Genomic DNA, 14,069 nt, shown 5'->3' with positions numbered 1-14,069 from the left:
CCTAATAAGAGCATGCTACAGGGACACTGCTACATCGATGTTCATAGCAGCACAATTCACGATAGCAAGATTGTGGAATCAGCCTAGATGCCCTTCAATAGATGAATGGATAAAAAAAATGTGGCATTTATACACAATGGAGTATTACTCTGCATTAAAAAATGACAAAATCATAGAATTTGGAGGGAAATGGATGGCATTAGAGCAGATTATGCTAAGTGAAGCTAGTCAATCTTTAAAAAATAAATACCAAATGACCCCTTTTATATAAGGGGAGTAAACAAGGACAGGATAGGGATGAAAGTTTGAGAAGAAGATTTACATTAATCAGGGATGAGAGGTGGGAGGGAAAGGGAGTGAGAAGGGAAACCGCATGGAAATGGAAGGCGATCCTCAGGGTTATACAAAATGACATATAAGAGGAAAGGAGGGGTAAGACAAGATGATACAAATCGAAGAAATGATTTACAGTAGAAGGGGTAGAGAAAGAAAAGGGGAGGGGAGGGGAGGGGAGGGGGGATAGTAGAGAATAAGACAGACAGCAGAATACATCAGACACTAGAAAGGCAATTTGTCAATCAATGGAAGGGTAACTGATGTGATACAGCAATCTGTATACGGGGTAAAATTGGGAGTTCATAACCCACTTGAATCAAACTATAAAATATGATGTATTAAGAACTATGTAATGTTTTGAACAACCAACAATAAAAAAAAGGAATAAAGAATGATTATTTACAAATTTATTATTATTATTATTTATAAATTATTTTTAAATTTATTTATAAATGATTATTTATAAATCATTTATAAATTTATTGATGGATCATCAGAAATAAATTTTCTAAAATGGGAATTAAATAAATTTAAATTAATTAACACATCTCAATGTCTGAAAGTCAAATCTTTGTTCTGCATAGAGTATATTAAAGAAGAAAAATTATTGAAAATTACTGTAATTAGCCAACTGTGATTCATAGTGTTTTTACAATTTTTGAAGTTATTCCTCTAGTTACTTGAGGTTAATTAAATTGCAAGAAATTTTCTATTAAAGATAGAATGAAATAGACTTTTTGAAAGAAGGGTCACCATTGTATTTTGTCAAAACTGAAGTTTTCCAACTAACACAGAAAAGAAAATATTTTTTTTAAATGAAAGCATTTTAAATATTAAAACACTGAAAGGAAAATAATAGATGTCCCTCTAATGTTTCAATTTTTGTGCATGATTCATTTTATAAAATAATTGTTTTACTTTTTCTGCTAATAATTGATACTCACAGGCTAAACTGATAATCTGTCCACTACTAAATATTGTACTCATTGTATTAAGCAAATATTGAGAATGCTGTTAAATTTTTTGTAGAGTCTACACAGGAAACCCACTGGTAACTTTTCTTATTAAAACACTTTCATCTTTTACTTACATACCCAGACATCCCTCTACAAAATGTGCTAAAAATATTTCAATAACCTTTGCAAAAAATATTCTTTGATCATGGTTATCTTTACTTACCTACATTATTAATTATTACAATATAATTACATCAAAACCATTTACACTTTCAATTTCAAATTGTATTGCTTCATAATTAACCCATATGGAGGATAAGGTAATTAATTTTTCAGGAAACAATTTCAGTGCATAAAGTTAAGTATCAATTAATATGCATATTAAATTGCCAGTAGATTTTTTAAAAATTAATTTGTTCTCAATCTTTCAGAGCAGTAGAAATTTCATCAGTGTTGTCTCAATGTCAAGTAATTCACAAGTAAAACACAAAGTGAATTTAATTACAATAATCACTAAGAGTATAATTATGATTCTATTTAACATTTCTTATTTGAGTCTTCCTTCTTAATTTTTAAGCTATAATCACTAACATCCTTAAATATACTGATTTTTCTAAATATAAAATAGTGCTTTAAAATCTATTATTTAGGGGATATGTAGGATGAACATCTCATTTTTCAGAAAAAATACAGTCTGTGGTGTCTGAATAGTATAGTCAATTTATAGTATAGCCAGTGATATTAATAAAAACACAGAATAGTATGTCTCCTAAAGGACAGACTGCTAACCAATTTACCCAAATTCCCCCTAAATGTAATATAATATAAAATATGCTTTCTAATGTCAATAGCAATGTAGACAAAACTAACAACTGCAATATCCCCCCTCTTTATAGTTCCTATGAAAACTTATATTAGCATTAGCTATCTTGATAAACATACTTTCCATATATTGTAAAGTCCATTATTTACTTAAATATGGATTAAGAGTAGTGTTTTCTTTCCTTTTAGTCTAAGGTAAAATTGATTACATTTCAAACCATCTTTAGTTTCTATGTAGCTGATAAAGTTATTTTTATATGCTTTAATGTAGCATGACAAATGCAAAACAAAAAAGTGGTTATTCTAATAGTCATTAGAATTGTTGAGAAATATTTATTATGATTTTTAATATGTTTTAATAGAAATCGTTCACTGTGAAAATAACATTTTCTAGATTGGGGAATAGAAATATAACTTTCATTTTTCAAAGATATATAGAGGATAAAAATCATTGTTTGAATACTAACAGAGAAAAATTCAATCCACATTTATTGCTGGATATTTGAAGTTTCCATGTGGTCTATACTAAAAGAATTAATCAAATTTTGGTGTACAGTGGTTTATAACACCTAGAAAAATCTAGTTTTTTCAATTTTCAAAAAATTGCTCAATATAGAGTTTCCAAAACAATTTTTCTATTTCAGATTATTTTCTTTTTCATCTCCTCTATTAACTTTAATCACATTTTCAACATGCAGCCAAGAATGAAGCTTTGACAGAAAGCCATAAGTTTACACAGTCAAGCACTGTCAGTTTTCTGCAGTCACAACACTGAGATAAGATGAGAGAGTTAGATATTTTCTTTCTTGTACCCTTCTTGACTTAAAAGCAATGAAAACTATTACAAAGATTTGGCCATACCTCAAATTCATTTTCCATAAATCTCTTGAAATTATTGCATTTACTTTTGCTTGGTGTATGGCAAACAAAATCAACTTAGTTCTTCAATTCAATTTCTAAATGCAGAATTTTAAGAATCACAGTGATGACAAAATTGGTACATTTCATCATAATACACCTGCTTATGAGATCAGAGGTGAACATTAAAAAGAATTCACATTTAACATGGATCATTTGCCACATGGACAAACACTTCTGGTTCATTCAGAACCAGAATGCTTATATGGTTCCAGAGGAACTCCTTGGCAGAATTTGCTGATTACTCATTAAACAGTTGAACATGTATAGACATTATTTATCTTATAAAGCTTATCCACAGAAAAACAGACACAAAAATGAGGTAAATACTATGGGCAAGATTGTGATTCTTGGAAAAAGGCTAAAAGCCAAAATATATGTTTGGTAAGCTTTTCCTCCTAAGCATGTTTCAAAAGCTGAAAATACTAAGAGCTATAAGGCCACAAAGCTTAACACACATGCGTCTTGTCCTCCAGGGAAATGCAGGACACTCTGGCTGCACTGCAAAATCTGATCTTTCCCAATAGGCAGTGCCAGCAACACTGCAGCTATCTTTGTCATAGTGGAGACAATGCTTTGATCATTCCTTCTTTTAAATGTGATCTTTGTTCCAAGGCCAGCTGTTTGTTTACATTACGCATGGAATGACACTTTATGCATCCTTAAGTCTCTTACTACCTGCCTTTAAGCTACAGTAATTAACATCAACCCTCTATGAGAATGAGTTGAATTATCTTTCTAAGAAGTCTGTAGTTATAGTTCTCTCAGCTAATCAGAATTTGATCAGAAAACAAATCAAATTCTGACAAAGGGTAAATTCATCCCATTTTCCCCCTCTTCTTCCCCATTCAAATGATCATATTTTGGCACTTAAAACAGGAATGGTATAGCACTCTTCTATTGGCCATTCAGTCAGGCTCCAGCTGCAGTTTCTCTGTGTGCCTCTGTAAAATGCCACTGAAAGTATTCTAAGCTTGAAGCAGAGGCTAAATTTTGGTGGGAGTATTTTGTGGAGGAGTCAATATCTTCTCCTTCATTTGTCAATGTTGTGGTTCAAGTTCTTAAAAAGGTGAGAATTTTGCTAGTCCCTTCTCCATCTCAGCATATTGCTCTTTAAGCCTCTCCATGGTTCTTCTGTGTTTTTCATCCACCTCAGCATGACAGTGGGGTTGTTCTTTCATGAAATCCTCCCACTGGAGTTGGTGCTGTTTCTCAGTAGCTATTAAGTGGTCATGATACATCTTTCTTCATTCCTGTTCCCTCTGCTAGAGTCTACAGATGGAGTCATTAGATGCTTGCAATCTCTGGAGAACTTCTTTCAAGTTGTCCTGCATCATTTGTCTGCATTTGGGAAAAGTATGTTCATTTGTTTCATGGATCATAGTCTTCCAATTTTCAAGAACACACATTCTTCAGCAAAGACCAAGTTAATAATTTGAAGAAAAATGTGATCTTAGCAAAGACCACGTTTTTCTTCAAATTATTTTACAAAATAATAACGAGTTTCACCTTCTATAACTGGTCTGTGATCCAAAAGCCTTGAATGAATTTCTCCAAGATCCTTGATAATGATAGTGCTGAGCCCGCAGTCCCCAGCAAGTCCCTTTTCTTGCTGCTGCCGCCACCAGGAGCAACCTCACAACCCACAGGGGTCTCTGTCCCTCCTCCACTCATCCTGACTGGCCACTATTTCAGATTCTTAAGAACAAAATGCTCTTTCATGGTCAGACTGTGGAGTGACATCAATTACTTGGAGCACAGAATTTGTTTTCTGAATATTAGTTAGGAGACCAAAACTTTCCAGAGCAAAGAATATCAGAAAAGTTTAGGGGATTCACAGAGAAAAAGGGTTTGTGGCCTGGTCAAGAATCCTAAGGAAACCTCAAACTGACTAAGAAAAAACACCAAATAATTATGTATCAATCCCCAAATAATTAAATTATTTCTTGACTATCAAGGCAAAATTTTTTTGTAAAGAGTAGCAATAGGTGTTCCTTAGCAGAAACAGACAAAGAGAATAAAAGAAATAGTTTTATTTTTCCTAATCTGCTTTTCATTAGCCAAACATCCAGGCCCATTGCAAAATTAATCAATAATGTGGGATTCTGGATAGATGATTATGCAGAAGAGGTGAGGAGGCTGAGTAGCACAGCATGTGATGTACCATGGTTCAGCAACAGTGCCTTCTCTATACAGGAAGGGCTACTTCAAAGAGATGACTAAAGTGCTATTATAAGACAGCTACCTATATTTTAATTTTAAACTTTCTTTCTCATTTGCTGATGACCAATGTCCTCTATTCTTAGTTCCATCCTCATATTTTAGTCTCACAGCCTTGCCTTTTTATAATTTAAAAAATGGAAAAGAATCAAAGCAGTGGCAGTTAGCACAACACATTGCAAAAATAAAACACCATACTTAGAGTGAAATCTCAGAATAGCAATTCTAGGGGAGTTTAGGGCAAGAGATATCCTAAAGTTAACCCAACTTAAAAACTGTTCACCAAGATACAGGGATAGATATGGGCATGGCACTAATTTGAGTAAAAAATCTAAAGTGAGTTATGGAGATCGTTTTTGGACATATCAACTTTGGGCTTCATCCAAGTAGAAAACAATCTATATTGTCATAAAACAATGAGAACCATTCAAGGGAGCATGGGTAGCCCAGGGAGGAAATTCAGTGAAGAGAAAAGTGCAATGTCTTCAGCTGATGCTGACCTAGACAATCCCTTAGCTTTTTTCAAATCACTTTCTTCACATGGAAAATGAAATAATTATACTATCAACAAACTAATCTTATTATATATCTAACAATTTATTTTAAATATTAAATGATAAGATAGATACAATTAATTTATGGGTGTCAATTTTGTATCTTGCTATTTTGCTGAATTGATTTGTGAGTTTGTCAGAGAGTGACAAACTGGCTTAACCGATTACCAATTAACTAGTAATAACAGAAAATAGACACAGATGGAGTGGTCTGTAAACAAGGAGCCCAGAAAAGAATCCCAGACACACAAGGTGAACTGGATCATTCAGTGGAAAGGCCACATTTCAGCAGTTCAGGTGTCTATGGGGAGGCTGGCCACACTGCAGATGGCCAGGTGAGTGTTGGATTCTGTCACAGGGGTCTCAGCTCACTTGCCAGAGTCTGCCAAGGTTTTGTAAAACTGCATGCACCTCCCTGCCCCATGAACACCTGGCCCAGCTTGGGCAAGAAGACAGAGTGCTTGTCACATGGGGTGAAGGAATTGAATGGCAAGAAAGAATGTACTCCTTTAGTCCCGGTTGTGGGACGGTCCCACACTATGAATGCCCCAGGCCTGTCTTCCAAGTCCACACCATTGTACACAATTAGTAAAACAAGCTTTGTGTGTGATGTTTAGATGAGGAGAGAGATGGGACAGCAGCAATTCCTGAAATAGCCCCCAAAGTATTCATATAAATAGAAACACCCCTTCTTTTGATGTTGTTTTTGTTGTTGTTGTTGTTTTAATGATTTCTAACATTATGTGGTGTCCTCATGAGCCAAGCAGAGCCCAAGGCATGAGGACAACTGACCACAAAACAACCCATGGGTGCCTACCTTGTTTACCATCAGCATGACTTGAAAGCAGTATGTATTTAGATATCTTTTCATGTCAGTGTATTTTAAATTTCCCTGGTAATCTCTTTCCTTCTTTCTGAACTTGTGCATACAGCATGTGACCATTCCTGCAGTTGTACTCTGGATCATGAAGTATTAATAACCTAGCTTTTTGCTTTATCCATTTAGGTGCAAATCATAGCCCAAATCATAATTTCCAGTAAGTATCTGTTTTCCTCAAACCATTTTCTGATGCTCTGAGAGTTTAGATTATGTAAGAATCTAGGTTTTAAATTCAACAGACTCCTGTCTTTCCTGAAATTGCTAGAATTTGGCTGGTCATTACACAAGAATGGCAATGTGCTTGTTTAGGTTTGGGAAACTTTTACAGGAAAAAACTGTCATAATAATAAAAATTGTTAATTGTTTTCAGGGATCTTGACCTTTCAGGACAACTAGATCAGATATAAACATATACCCCAGATTGCCGGGACCTCCAGGAGGAGCCTGGTATACAAAGGTGTCTGCAAGCAGGGAGGCAGTTCTCACTGTGAAATCCCCACCCCAACTGTCTGCAATTTATAATTCTATTTTTTTAAAAAAATTTTTCAGTGGTGATGATACATCCCAGGGCATTGCACATAGCAGCATCTCTACTACTGAGCTACATGCCCAGCCCCTGCAGATGGGGTTTATAAAGAGTAGGCCACTCTCTACTGCCAGGGTCTCAAGCCCACCTTATAAATGAAGAGGCTAAGGCACACAGCCAGGGTCCTATCCCCTTAGCCAGCTGCTGACTTAATCTGGTTTTGGACTTGGGCCTCTTTCTTCTACCACAATGGCTGACCGACTGCCACTGGATTAGGAGTTCTCCTCTGAACTGCAAATGCTGTCATTGTGTACAGGGATAATTACTTATTTCATTGTCAATTTTTTGAGGAAAAGGAAAGACTCAGTCTCCTTCATTTCCCATGCAGCCACATTGAATAGCTGTGGCTTCACATTCAGCCATTCTGGGCAGTGGCATGAACACTGTGTTGTTGATAATCTGCTCAGTCTGTGCTGGTTTCTGTTTCCCTGGGACCTCCACAGGGTGGTGTACTGTGGGGCAATGTTGAGAGTGCAGGCAGCCTACTTGAGAAGGTCTCTGCTGAAATATAGTGCTGGAACAAATCCTTAATGATCATTCCTACAAAGGATGATTAGGCAGAGAAGTTGCATCAAGCACATACTGATGGGCTTTGGGGAAAGCATAGATCCTTCAGAAGTTATTGCTTTTTCTGTAATTTATGTCTTATATATTTTATAATGAATATATTTTATTTATTATTATATTATAAATATATAGTAGGGACTAGGGATGTAGCTCAGTATACAGTATTTGCCTAGCACATGTGAGGCTGTGGGTTCAATCCCTAGCATTGCAAAAATAAATAAAAATAACAAATACTATTATAAATATATACTCTTACAATTTATATATAATTTATTATATAAGTGTGAAATATTTTCACAGACATGATACATTACACATTTATATAATTAAATATTTATATAAAATACTTCACACCATTTTATGTTATTTCCTTCTCATTTTAAATTCTGAGTTAAATCAGCACATTCATGTAAATAATTTGGGCATTTGTGTTATGGCAAAAGCTTCTTCACTTGTCAGAGTGAACCAGACCAAGGTGGGTTTTTTTGTGTGTGTTGGGGGGAATATCGTATATAAATGTACCTGGAGAAATAGATCTTCTTATTTCTTTTTGCTATAGTAAATAAATGATATACTTAGTTAGCAGTATGTATTTAGATATATTTTCATGACAGTATATTTTAAATTTCCCTGGTAATCTCTTTCCCTCTTTCTGAACTTGTGCATACAGCATGTGACCATTCCTGTTGTGATTGGCATTTCCAATGTGCCCACCGACAGTGCTATACTGATTTCCCTAGCCATGTGCCTTGGGACCTAAGAATGAATTCCTCTAGGACAGATTCTGAAGAGTAAAACATACTAAGGCACACTGTTTACCTTTTTTATATTTATTCTTTAGTTGTAGTTGGACACAATATCTTTAATTTATTTATTTATTATTATGTGGTGCTGAGGATTGAACCCAGGGCCTTGCCTGTGCTAGGCAAGCACTCTACTGCTGAGCCCCAGCCCCAGCCCACACAGTTCACCTTTGTACATGGTAGTCCTTATCCACAGCTTTGCTTTCTAAGGTTTCATTACCCTCAGTCAGCTACAGTCTGAAAATATGAAATGGAAAATCCCAGAAATAATTCATAAGTTTTAAGCTATGTGCCATTCTGAGAAGCATGATGAAATCTCTACTATATATGCTACCCACCCATTAGTCACTTTAGTTAGCCGTCTTGATTATTGCATTGAATGTCATGGTGTCACAGTGCTTATGTTCAAGTAACCTGATTTTACTCAGTAAGAGCCCCATGGCATAAGAGAAGTGTTATTGGTGATTCAGATTTGCCAAAGAGAAGTGTGTCTTTTTTAAGTGAGTTTTTAAATATAGACAAAGCAAGAAACCACATTCACATAAATTTTATTATAGTATGTTGTTATGTTCTTTTTTATTATTAGTTATTATTGTTAATCTTTTACTGTGCCCATTTATAAATAAATTTTATCACAGTATGTGTATAAAGGAAAAAACAGAATATATAGTTTGTGGTGCTATCAGTGGTGTATCAAATGAGGATGTGTACACAGTATATGTATGTGCATAATTTTAAAATAAATTCCTAGACCTTTTCCTAAAGCCCTTGCACCATTGTGTACTATACCACCTATAACATCATGGGTCTGGTCACTGCACATATTTGCCAATATTTGTGGTGGTTAGTCTTTATAAGTTTAGCTATTCTCTGGATATATTTCTCACAGATAAAGGGAAACTACTGTAATTAATACAGACAACAACCCACCACAACATAAGAAAACATGGTTCTCTTTATCTTCCATAAGTTGATTTCCAAATTCATTAATTTTGCCACTTTGAAGGATGAAATAATGTTATCTAACCTGCTTTATTCTCCATTTCCCCATTATTGGTGAGGCTGAGCCTGAGAATGAGAAGTTCTTGTCACTGATTGCTGGCATTTATCACTTACCTCATTGTATTCTCTGTCAATTTTCCCTTTATGTTGTTTCTTAATGATTTTATTTTTTTAAACAAAATTCACATTTTATTTAGATTGAAATAAACTCTACAAAATTGATTTTCTTCACCAAAAATAACAGCAATATTTTCTGAATTATTTCTAGATAAACCGCGAAATATTTATTTTGTAGGTTTTCCAGGTTTTGCTTATAAATCAAGACGAGGCAGTAGATATAGTCATGGAAAAAGAAAACAGACAAGTTGCCCATATCCACAGCCTCTGATTCTGTCTTGACCGTGAAGCAGAAGTGTTCACCATTTACCTGCTAAAATGAAGGTGTAGGCTTATGAAGACATAGGCTCAACAAAGGAATGTAAACAGCAACAACCAGATGTGGAACAACTATGGCAAGCTCTTCCACTCAAATTTTAACTGTAACTTGTTCTTTAAGTTCTTTTGATAAAGACAAAATCTATACTGAAATCTGTTTGGTGAGCTCACAACTCTGGTTAATTCCCTTAATTGTCCATTACAGATTTTAACACACTTAAAACTCCTAATAGTCAAAGGTCAACAGTAGGCTTCATTGTAACATTTCATAAGATGCATTCTTTTCTTATACCTCCTCAAAATTTATTTCTTCAAAATTGTTAATAATACCTGACAACTGGATCCATGGTAATAATACATTTTATAACCTAAAAGAGTTAACTAAAACAATTTCAGAGTGTTACTAGCAGAGGTCACACAGAGGTGAAATGTGGTACTTCCAATGCAATCTTCTGGATAAACAGACAATTTTTCAAAGCACGAGAGCTCAAACAGGTGCCATGTACATAGGCAGATTACCAATGGCTAATGTATTCATGAGGCCTGTAGGCAAAGATATTCAGTGATAAGTGACCTACATATACCTTACGGCTTTTCTTCCAAATATCAAATATAAGAGAAAGCCCATTTAAAAAGTCTTTTAGGTATTTTCAACAGTTTCTGAATTATCTGTAGGAAGCTCTGACTTAGTTGTATATTGTTTGATATATGTGTCTACCATTAAATCCAGATCATGTTTTATATCAAAATTTATGTTAAGCAAAGCCAAGTTACTTGACCTTTGGTCTGTCAAAGTGTTCCTCAAGTATGCTTTAAGACGCTTTCGTCCATTTTCATAGCATTCATTCTCAACCTTCATTACAGGAAGAATACACAGGACCTTCAGCAAAGCATATACATTAGGAAAAAACTTGATATCAGGCAAATGAAGGGCTTCATAAATGGTGGATAGAAACTCTATATCTTTCCCTCGATGTTTCCATTTGATTCTCCAACAGTGTAGCTCAGCTGAAAGCGTATTGGGATTAGGCAAGTCACTTCTGTACATGTCAGCATGGTGCTCCTCTGATGTATTAAATTTTAGCTGTCCTATGACTGACGGTACAAGAGATAAGCATTTAAGAGCTTTGAGGTGCTGTTCTGAAAATATATCTTTAAGTTCCTGAATGATGGGTTCCACTGTTGGAACACTTAGGGTTTCTTTATAGTAACTTTCAGAGGTTAGCTGAGATTCCAGGTTACCCTGCTGAGCCCTACGAAATTTCCCAGGAAGTTTCATCTGAATATCAAGTTTGGTTGCCAAATTTGTTGCTTCCTCAAACCAAAACTCATGATAAACTTCAATATTTTCCATTACTTCATTGAGTGAATGTAGTACTGCAGTTAAGCTACTGGCAGCAAAGAAGACATCAGAAGTTTGTCCCTGGAGATTTTTCCCAAAGGCTCTTGTAAAAGATAAGACATTTTTAAGAACAACAATGGTAACAATGAAATCAAAATCTGTTACTGCACTACAGAGTACAAATTCTCGACCAGTTATACAATTATTCCATCTAATATTTGTGTCACTATTTATACTATCTAAACATAAAACAAGTGCTTGCAGGAGATCCACCAAAATTTCAAAAGCATCATGCCTGCTTGTCCACTGAGAATGGCAAATTTCCTTCAGTTCTTTACCTCTTTCTTCACTGTTCTGAAAAAGAACAGAAATTACATTGTCAAGTTCTAATAGCAGTTGTGGTGATCGATGGAAAAAAGAACAAACTTCTTCAATTGTTCCTAATGCAACAGACACCCCCATCACAGGCACTGATTTTGCCAACCACATCTATAAGGCACAGGAAGAGCAGAGTGTGTAGACAGCTTGAGGGTATTTCTCTAAAAGTCTAGAAGCAACAACTTTCATTTTGGAAGAGAATCCGCTAGACACAATGTAAGCCTGGCCATGACAATACTCCATATTTAGTCCCCACTTCTCAGTTATGGTAGTGTGAAATTTCACAGCCAAAATTTCATAAGGCAGGAAGCCCACAAATTCCTCTCTCAAGTTATGAGACTCATCTACAAACCTCACCAAAACGGGAAGGTGCTCTTCCCCTGCTATGTCCACCACATCATCAGTGATAATGGAAAAGAAGTGCGAGTCTCTCACTTCCCTGAGGGTTTCTTCCTGGATGCAACTCTCACAGATCTCCAGCATCTGTTTCTGTTGTGTTTTTGAACAGAACAATGTGTTAACTGCTGTGGTCTCAAAGCGTTTTCTCAGGACCTCTTCACCAGAATTTATCCGGCACTCCAACAGGGCCTGAAAATTATCAGAAGTGAAGAGACCTTCTGGGATTTCATCAGCCTCATGCCCGTCCAGAGGTATATTTTGTTTTCCCATAAGAATCAAAATTTCAAATAAAGATTTTAAGTACTCTTTGTTTTCCTTCTCTTCAAGGGTTAAAGGCAAAATATCTTCATCCTGTTCATCACCCCCTTCTTCTGCACTGGGGTTCTGAGCATTGCTATTGTTTGTTTCTTTATGTTTTTGTTCCTGTTCAGAAGTTTCATCAATTTTTTTCTGTTTCAGTGTCCTGATTTCATCTTCACTCAATTCTTTTATTCGTTTTCTGTGTCTACTATGTGGATTGTTCAAATGACTGGTAAGATCAAATATTGTTGATATTGCATTATCTCGAAGTACTGTCCTATAAGGACTAGTTCTACAGATCATAGAGGTCTCGAAGTGTTTGGCACATAATCGATAATGTTTATTCAGTTGATCAGGTGTTTTATCTTCCAAGTCAGCTCTCCTACAATTCTCCACCCACTTCTGGCATCTGGCCGGATCCCACAGGAACCTGAAGAAGGCCAGGTCGGACTGTGTGCTCTTCCGCTTGCAGCTGGGGGCAGCACAGAAGTTGGGCATCCTCGCCCGCCTGCCGGCCGGCCCAGCCCTCCCCTCCCCTCCTCCTCAGGGCAGCCACCTGCCCATCGGGGCTGGAGAGGGGAGCCAGGCCGGCGGGCCAGCTCGGGAGGGCCAGCACGCGGGGAGGGGCGGGCGCGCAAGGAGCCTTAATGATTTTAAATAATTATTCCTATCTTATTTCTTAGTCATATAGAAATTAAACTCTTTTATTATTTATAAATAATTTATGGGTTTTCTTATTATACCTCATTAAAAGAACACCCCAATTTCCTTGAAATATCCTGATGGTGTTTTGGTTAGAATTTTAATGAATATTACTTAAATTTGGTGAAAATACGAAATTTAAATTGAATTTTCCTATCAAGAACCACTTCATGTTTTAAGGCATTGTGATTTTCCTATAATGTATTATGAGATATTTCAAATATATGAAACAGAAGGAATTTTATAGAGAACATCCATTTACCTGCCAGACACGTCCTAACATTTACATTTTACTCCACTAGCTTTCTTGCTTCTCTTTTTCACCTACTCCTCCATCCATACCATCAGTCCATCTTATTTCTCATTCATTTCACAACATGTTGCAATTATTTTACACTTACCCTAAAATAGTTCAGGATAGATATCATTAAGGAGTTTTATATTTGTTTCCTATTCCCATTTCTACTTGTTTAGTTCAAGTTTACATACAATGTAATATACAGTTTTCAATATCACCAATAAGAGCTTACAGGCCTCTACAGTAAACCCCTATCCCAGTACAGAACATTGGCATGCTAGAAAGTTCAGCCATAGAACTTCCCAGGCACTCCCCTTTCCATGCACCCACCATATTGTTTATTTTTTTTTCTTCATGGATGAGTTTTACCTATTCTCGAACTTACAGAAATGAATGCTTGCAGCCCATAACTGTGTAAGCCTGCTTCCTTCACTTAGCATGATGTTTTTGAGATTCATCTACACCGTAGATGTGGCAGTGGGTTATTGCTGTTCATTGCCAAGTAGTTTCCATCTTGTAAACTTACCAGTGGGTTTATCCAACCTCCCATGGATGAACACCTAAGCACATT

At 35.8% G+C, this 14,069-nt stretch overlaps 2 pseudogenes; both read right to left on the bottom strand.

Moving 5' to 3' along the window:
* Positions 1-4,093: 4,093 nt before the first annotated feature.
* Positions 4,094-4,706, bottom strand: LOC113178476 (biogenesis of lysosome-related organelles complex 1 subunit 5-like; annotated as a pseudogene).
* A 6,013-nt stretch (positions 4,707-10,719) lies between these two features.
* Positions 10,720-12,996, bottom strand: LOC144251440 (52 kDa repressor of the inhibitor of the protein kinase pseudogene; annotated as a pseudogene).
* Between the last annotated feature and the right edge of the window lie 1,073 nt (positions 12,997-14,069).

The sequence above is a fragment of the Urocitellus parryii genome (genome assembly GCF_045843805.1).
Source record: "Urocitellus parryii isolate mUroPar1 chromosome 13 unlocalized genomic scaffold, mUroPar1.hap1 SUPER_13_unloc_4, whole genome shotgun sequence".
Classification (NCBI taxonomy): domain Eukaryota; kingdom Metazoa; phylum Chordata; class Mammalia; order Rodentia; family Sciuridae; genus Urocitellus; species Urocitellus parryii.
Note: the sequence above shows the minus strand (reverse complement) of the source record. Positions and strands in the feature narration are given on the sequence as shown.